This window comes from Crotalus tigris, unplaced genomic scaffold (genome assembly GCF_016545835.1).
Source record: "Crotalus tigris isolate CLP2741 ecotype Arizona unplaced genomic scaffold, ASM1654583v1 scf7180000018362.849699, whole genome shotgun sequence".
NCBI classification, from domain to species: Eukaryota; Metazoa; Chordata; class Lepidosauria; order Squamata; family Viperidae; genus Crotalus; species Crotalus tigris.
Window position 1 is genome coordinate 120,542 of NW_024096965.1, and position 8,413 is coordinate 128,954.

At 41.9% G+C, this 8,413-nt stretch overlaps 1 long non-coding RNA gene across 1 annotated transcript in view; it reads right to left on the minus strand.

Moving 5' to 3' along the window:
- LOC120311428 overlaps nt 1-7,973 on the minus strand; it is a 107,298-nt gene extending 99,325 nt beyond the window's left edge. The window contains exon 1 of the long non-coding RNA XR_005557618.1: nt 7,637-7,973. This is a non-coding gene — a long non-coding RNA (uncharacterized LOC120311428). The remainder of the gene's footprint in view (nt 1-7,636) is intronic.
- Nucleotides 7,974-8,413: the final 440 nt, after the last annotated feature.

Consider the following 8,413-nt stretch of genomic DNA (forward strand, 5'->3'; position numbering starts at 1 on the left):
TAAGATAATAGGATTAAACCACAGATATCAAGGCCTAGAAAAACACTCAGAAATAGCCTCAAGGTTCATGCCACAGGAACAGGAAACTATTCCAAGCAAGGCTAGAGGGTATAAAAACCTACTGCCCATGTGTTCAACTCCTCTTTCCTCTTCTCTGCTCTTTCTTGCAAGGACCATCTTCCTGCTTCTTCAATAAACTGTAAACTTCTTCCCAAAGCAGTCGCCATGTTGCTTATTTGTTCCTGGCTTGGATGAACCTGGATGAAGACTTACTTCTGACACTTCCAAAAAGTATCCTGTACCAACTCAGAGCCAGTACAGTTTAGAACCATAATTGTTGGGACCACAATTTCCATTGATCAGCAAAGTGTTGTTAAGTGAACATAGCAGTTGAGTGACTCTGGCTTCCCTCACTGACTTTGCTTGTTAGAAGCTGGTTTGGAACATCACAAATGGCAGTCACCTGACACTGGGATGCTGCAACTATCACAAAGAGACAGATTTAACATAGTTTCAATTGGGAAACTGACAGCAGACAGCACTCCTTACTAGCACTGATGATGTTACCTAGTTAGGGTAATAAAACGTCTGAAAGAAAACAAGCAAGCTCAGAGAGCACCAAGGACCCCACCATCATAAATACATGCTGGTTGCCAAGCACCCAGATTATGATTATGACCGTGGGAATGCTGCAATGGTTAGGAGAGGACCAGTTCTAAGTCTCTTTTTTCAGTGCCACTGTAACTTCAAATGAAGGGTTGCAATGAATTGAGGACTAACTGAACTCTGGCCCTAGACCAGGGGTAGGCAACCTTGGCTCTTTTATGACTCGTGGACTTCAACTCCCAGAATTCCTGAGCTAGCAATGCTCAGCTTGGAAACTCTCCCTTTCCCCTCAGCATGGCTGCCTCAGGAATTCTGGGAGTTGAAGTCCATGAGTCATAAAAGAGCCAAGGTTGCCTACCCCTGCCCTAGACTATTATAAACCGTGTTTTCCTGCCTCAGAGTCCTACATGGGGTTCCCACATTCTATCTGCTGATTTTAAACACATTTCAGAAGACTACTTTTTCATGGGGCTCAAGACACATCTCTCCCAGGAAAGTGGCATCATGGTTACTGGCCCCAACCACTACCATCATACATTCAGTGGAAGCTGTGAACAAAGTCAAAACACATCTTCCCAAATGGAGGCTCTTTGAGTGTGCAAGAGGATATACACATAGAATGCTTTTGTAAGTTCATAAGTTCAGGTGGGCATATGTAGATGTGTAGAATGGAGGTGCTAATAAATTTGCAAAGTTGACAAAACATGTGGATCATAGCTATAAAAGCAAAAAGCAGATATGCAGTTAATTACAGGCCAGTTTATCAATTAAGTGAGGTTACCCTCTCTCCTCCTTTGAATGACCATGCAATATTGAACAAGCTTCCCATATGTTTCTAAAACATATGCCTATAGCCATTGCTTTCCACATTTTAACTCACTTTTCTAATTACAATGTGGGAACTGATGATGGTATTTACAGAGCTAGATAGATATGCCAAAGGAATCCAACTTTAAAGCTTTAATCCGTTCAAAGAGTGTGAATCCACTATTTAAAAAAAAACCATTGTAAAATTTTGGGACTCAAGAGTTTTATTATGCTTTGAAGCTGATAGGTTGAGCTGCTGTCAATCATGTTCTCAGCCTATTACATACTGTGTAATAAAAATAAAATAACCCTAGGAAAAATTCAATAGATTCTGGAGATGGCAGCACCGAAAAATCTTTAAAAAATCTTAAAATCCAATATAGGTGAAGGAGGAGCCTGTAGCTCTCCACTTGTTCTTAAACTCTGCTCCCAGTACAGGTAATCCTTGACTTATGACCATAACTGAGCCCCAAATTTCTGTTGCTAAGTGAGACATTTGTTAAGTGAGTTTTGCCCCATTTTACGACCTTTCTTGCCACAGTTGTTGAGTGAATCACTGCAGTTGTTAAGTTAGAAACATGCTTGTTAAGTGAATCTGGCTTCCCCACTGAACTTTGCCTATCAAAAAGTTGCAAAAGCTGATCACGTGACCTTGGGACACTGCAACCATCATAAATATGAACCAGTTGCCAAGCATCTGAATTTTGATCACGTGACCATGGGGATGCTGCAATGGTCGTGTGAAAAATGGTCATAAGTCACATTTTCAGTGCCATTGTAACTTTGAACGGTCACTAAATGAACTGCTGTAAGTTGAGGACTACCTGTATTTCATCTTTTAGAATAGAACAGAGCTGGAAGGGACCTTGGAGGTCTTCTAGTCCAGCCCCCTACTCAAGCGGGAGGACCTATACCATTTCAGACAAGTGATTGTCCAGCCTCTTCTTAAAAACCTCCAGTGACAGAGCCTCCACGATTTCTGAAGGCAAAGTTGTTCCACTGGTTAATTGTCTTCACTGTCAGGAAGTTTCTCCTTAATTCCAGATTGGGGGTGTTAGTTGAACCTGAAAAATATTTGAATGACTACAAGTGCACTATCTTGGCTATATATATATGCCAAAAGCCTATAAACCTACTTGGAACTTTGATGAAATACAAAAGTTCTGGGACCACCAAGATGAATTGTCAAGTTAAACAGACCAAACCAAGTAAAAAAAACACTAGGGAATTTCTAGAAACCTGGCACTATGATAGATTAGCTATCATAGACATATAGACATAAACAGTATCTACACACTATGAAAAAGACACAATCTACAAGCCAAAAAAGGAACAAAAAGACCAAAACACCTCCCCACCAGCAATCAGCACTCAGTTGAGTATAGATTAACTCCAAGATTAGCATTAGACCAACAATCAAGTAAACAATGCCCCAATCAAGGTACTTCTAAAAAAACTAACAGTAAACAGTCCAACAAAAGGACACCTAAGACCACCCTCACCAAAACTGACAGGGCAAGCTAAAACTAAAAACAAACCCACTCCTTATTAGCACTGATGATGTTACCAAGTTGGGTAATGAACATCTGCAAGAAAACAACCAAGCTCAGAGAGCATCAAAGATCCCTCATGTCAGGTTAACTTTTCTCAGGGACGGGATTTATTTGATCATCAATTACTTTTGTCATTCTTTTCCCAAGAAATGCTAGTATTGAACAATTTCTAATTCTAATTTTAGCCTGTTTGTAACTCATTGTTGCTTTTCTATTTATTGTGTTTGGGATCAAATAATTCCACAGTGTGTTATTTTTATCATATTTTATACTCTGCCTAGGCAAAATAGTACTGTCCCTGGGGTTTTCATGGCAAAGATACTGGAGTGGTTTGCCATTTCCTTCTCCAGTGGATCACATTTTGTCAGAACTCTCTGCTATGACCTGTCCGTCTTGGGTGGCCCTGCACGGCATAGCTTATAGCTTCATTGAGTTACACAAGCCCCTTCGCCATGACAAGGCAGTAATCCATAAAGGGGTGCTGGAGAAGACTCCTGCGAGTCCCTTGGACTGCAAGGCGTTCAAACTGGTCAGTCCTAGAAGAGATCAACCCCGACTGCTCTTTAGAAGGCCAGATCCTGAAGTTGAAACTCAAATACTTTGGCCACCTAATGAGAAGGAAGGACTCACTGGAGAAGGGCCTAATGCTGGGAAAGATTGAGGGCATAGAAGAAGGGGATGACAGAAATGAGGTGGCTGGATGGAGTCACTGAAGCAGTAAGTGTGAACTTAAATGGACTCCAGAAGATGGTAGAGGACAGGAAGACCTGGAGGAACATTGTCCATGGGGTCGCGATGGGTCAGACACGACTTCGCAATTAACAACAACAGGCAAAATAGAAATGGCTGATAGTTCATTGAAAGAATAACAAATAAGCAATCTGATCCTCTATTCCAGAAGAGAAGAATCCAGACCTCCTAAGGAAATCTTAGTGATTTGCACCAGTGAACCAATCCACAGACTCATTTTACAGATTGATGTGCAAAAATAGTGAACATAATTATTTCAAAGATTTCTGCAGGACGTTATAGCGGGAATTATGGGACTAAAGTCCAGCCCATTGGGATGAAATCAGTTTGAGGACATCTCTGTTGGTAAAAGCATCATTTTTTTCCTGTGGCAATGGCCAGAATCCAGAGGTCTAATAAAATATAAGATACATCTCACAAACCTGAAATCCCCCCCTTCCCCCAAATAATTATTACTAGCTGACTGAGAAGAATGATGATGTGATTTGGTAGAAGGCTGTTTGATATATGCTGTTGGCATCCTTGTTCATGGAGGAACACACGTGGCAGTTGACCCCGTGGATTATTCCTTGTCTTTCTAACCTTTACAGCTTCACGGATTAAGCTAGATCACAAATTTTTTCTGTAGAACTAACAAGGGATGACAGGTTACAGATTCCTTATTCCCGTGGACAATTAGCACCTCCTTCAGTCAAATGCTTCTCACATATTAATGCTACTCAATCAGCATAACTAAATGTGGAAAGTGGGGGAGAGGCAAGGCCAGGAAATCAACACACTGGGCTGGTGCACTCTTACTGGCAGATTCATTACAGTTGTGTTTTTCAACTCAGCTAGAGAAAATTATGCAAATGTCTTTAACCTGCCTTTCCTTTTCGTTTGATGGCACATCTGCCACCTGTTCTCTTTTTCCGTAAGGCCAAAAAGGGGGGGGGGAAATAGGGGGGAGAGAAAGGGGAAGTGGTTAATTCAGTAATCCAGAACCCCCTGCAGGTCAGGTGTCCTTTCACTGTGCTTTTTAGTCATTAACACTTTTCAAGGGCAACAATGGTTAGAAGGGAAAAGGGTTTGCAGAGCTGAAATGCCAAGCAATAAAGATGCTGAGCATTTTCAGAATATGTATCAGCAAAGTAACCTATGCTTATGCTTTAATAATTTGGGGATAAAGCATACTTCAGCAGGCTAACAAATAAATTAGTTAGGGTTGAGGAATCATGGGTCTGTGAGAAAGGGAGACAGTCTAGCAAACTGCATGCAATTTGTGCCACCTGCAATGAGCTACTTTCTCTTTTTTATGTTCTCACAGCCAATAACCCCTAAGAACAGATTGATTGAACTGGATTGATCTACTACAGAAAGCTTCCTGGCATTGGGTATCCTCCTGAAACTCCATGTCCCTAAGCTAGCAAAGATAGATCCATCTGAAGGCATCAAGTAGAGGAAGGCAGGTTGAGAAGTACAGGATTTTTCATGGGAAGGTGGCATGCAATGATTGCTCCAGAACAGGGGTCTTCAAACTTGGCCTTTTTATGACTTGTGGACTTCAACTCTCAGAATTCCTCAGCCAGGCACGCGGGCTGGGGAATTCTGGGAGTTGAAGTCCACAAGTCATAAAAGGGCCACGTTTGAAGACCCCTGGCCTAGGGTTTCCTTTCAAAAGCCAATAGAATAAAAGGGAATAGCACAGCTAAGGAAAAGGGGGAAAAAATGGCGGACTGCGTTGTTTGGCGACCCCCGTGAAATGGTCGTTCAACCCCAAATGGGATCCCGACCCACAGGTTGAGAACCACTGCGCTATTTATTCTGGTGTTGGGCAGAGAAATTCTGTGTTTTTCCTAACAGTCCTCACTCCATTTGATGAATGGAAGCTGGGCTTTTAAATTTCTTTGAAGGTGGGGGGGAGGAAGAATTGGGAGGAAATGTTCAAAGTGGTGGTGGGTTAACCATAGAAAATGTGCTTGAGGAATTCATTCACAGTAATTATATTGTCACCACCCTACCCCTTGAAAAAATGTTGGAGAATATCTCATTCACAAGTTTAAGGTGGGCTTTCAAAATGCCACTGGTCTCCAGCTTTCATATAAGCCTCCCATATACTTTTTCAGGGATTTCCTCATTGTCTGAGAAGGGAACCCTTTCGCCCCAAAACAGAAATGCAACATTAAAAACAAGACAACACGGGTACAAATCTGTCATGTAAAACCCTATAACTCAGTGGTTCTCAACCTTTTTAATGCCACGACCCCCAACCGGTCATAAGTCGAGGACTATTCAACTGGTGCAGCACCGTTTGCAGAATGGGACTTTTGGTGGGCTCAGCAGGGCAGAGACAGCCTGGACAATTCCTATTGGCTTTTGAAAGCCAATAGAATTAGACTCTATTCAAGAGAGTCTATTCTATTGGCTTTCAAAAGCCAATAGAATAAAAGGGAGTAGCACAGCTAAGGAAAAGGGGGAAAAAATGGCGGACTGCGTTGTTTGGCGACCCCCGTGAAATGGTCATTCGACCCCAAATGGGGTCCCGACCCACAGGTTGAGAACCATTGCTATAACTTGTCTTTCAAGGACAAGTTCATATGCAAATCTATACACTCCCAATTAGTCGCTTTGATCAAACTGCAGGCAGTCTTCTACTTATAACCACAACTGAGCCCCAAATTTTTGTTGCTAAACGAGACATTTGCTAAGTGAGTTTTGCCCCCATTTTACCACCTCTCTTGCCATATTTGTTAAGTGAATCTGGCTTCCCCACTGACTTTGCTTGTCAGAAGGTCTCAAAAGGTGATCACGTGACCCGGGACACTGCAGCTGTCGTAAATATGAATCAGTCGCCAAGCTTTAAAACTTGTGGACTTCAGCTCCCAGAATTCTCCAGCTAGCACAGCTTGCTGAGAAGATCTGGGAGTTAAAATCCACAAGTCTTGAAGTTGCCAAGTTTGGAGACCCCTAGACTAGGAGATGCTCACGGTCCCTTCTAACTTGTTAATTCTATGGGTGTCTTCGGTCATTTGGTCTACAAATGTATTTCTCCTGAAAGTAAAATAGAAGCCAAATAGAAATGAACAAGAAACTTGAAAAATATAGACGGAACCATACCATCACATAGCAGAGAGAATCAATGCCATACTCACACACATTTGCCTGATTAAAAAAAACCACTGTACGTTTTAGAACTGAATAAACATGTGTTAACTGAATTGTCAGAATACATGAAAACACTTTGAAGGAGTTCATGAAAACCTTCACATTTTGTTTCCTAAAGAGAAGTATTGTTTGAAAAGATTTATCTCTCGCCCCACTTGACATTTAACTAACCGCATCTCAAAACCTAATCTCACCTTAAACAGAAAACACTCTCTCCTTTAAAAAAAAAAAAAAGTAAATAAATAATTTGTCATCCGAATTACATGGCAGAGATTTTGAAGAGTTAATTGAAAAGAACTGATTTGGTGCCAGTATAGAAGTATAGAAGACTTTTGCCATTATAATTGGCAAATTATAATTGGAGGAATTATCAGAAAACCAACTCTAGTGATGCTCAAAATGCTTGAGACGTTTCCTACAGGTGTTGCTTTGGAATAAGAACATGCTAAGGATGAGGCTGAAGAAATGGCAAGTCTTCTTAATTTAAGAAATTTAGGACAGAAGATTTTATAGATTCCCCCCCCCCCCATTTAGATATGAACTCCAATTCTAACTTTCAGAGAAGACAAAAAACCAAGAAGCGTTACTACTCAAGTTTCTTTCATCAAAATGTAGATCACCCTAGAGAAGCCTTTAAACTCCTACTGCAACTTCTCCAACATTGCATTAGAAAGAAGCTGTTGTATCAGCAGTGAGGGAGTTCGACCTGCTGGAAGATCATATTCTTTTGCTGGTATTCGGTCACTTGAAGCGAATGGTATTTTAATGCCACTTACCCTGTTCCTAGCAGCTGAACTGATCCGTGCAGGCACTAATTCCAAACCAGAGCCTTCGTTTCAAAGATGAAAAAGCAGAACGGAAAAGGAAAAAAAAAAAACCTCTCCAGAAGGCAAGATAATATTCAAATCAAAGTGAAGGTCCCTGCAACTCCAGTTTCAAAAAGGAAACGCAGACAGGCTAAATAAGGGCTGACACTGTTGTGTAAAGTTGTTGGTTCCTCCTGTTGAACGCTGACACCAAACGTCAAACTCTCAATGCTGAGCTCCAGCTGTACTTGAATGAGTGAGGCTCAGAATTCACAGCTGAGGCGGGTCCAAAATGTGTGAAGATATAACACAACAGGCTAGTAAGTGGGCAAGGCCAACCTCCCCCCCCCCCCCACGTCCAAGCAGGTTTCAGGTTTCACCCAGCAACTGGTAGCTTCGCAGCAAGCAAAGACTGTTGGCTCTGAGAGTCCCTTCTTAGTCAACAGCTCATTCCTCAACTATCTCTGGACCCCTGCGTGGTATGGCCCCTCCTTCCCCCGGGCCATGTGGGAAGTGCCATGTGGAAACATTATCCTGCTTTTCTTTCCTTCTAGCCTGGTTTCTCTGGATGAAAGTGAATTGGTTTGCAAGGTTTCTTTCCCTGAAAAAGAAGAGTTTTGTGGGCAATGCTGATGCCCGAGTCTGCAGTGCTCAATTATGAGGTGACCAAAGGCCATTGGATCATTTTTGAGCCTTCTAAGAGCTTAAGATAACTTTCTAAAGAGGGCATAAGATAGGAACCCCTCC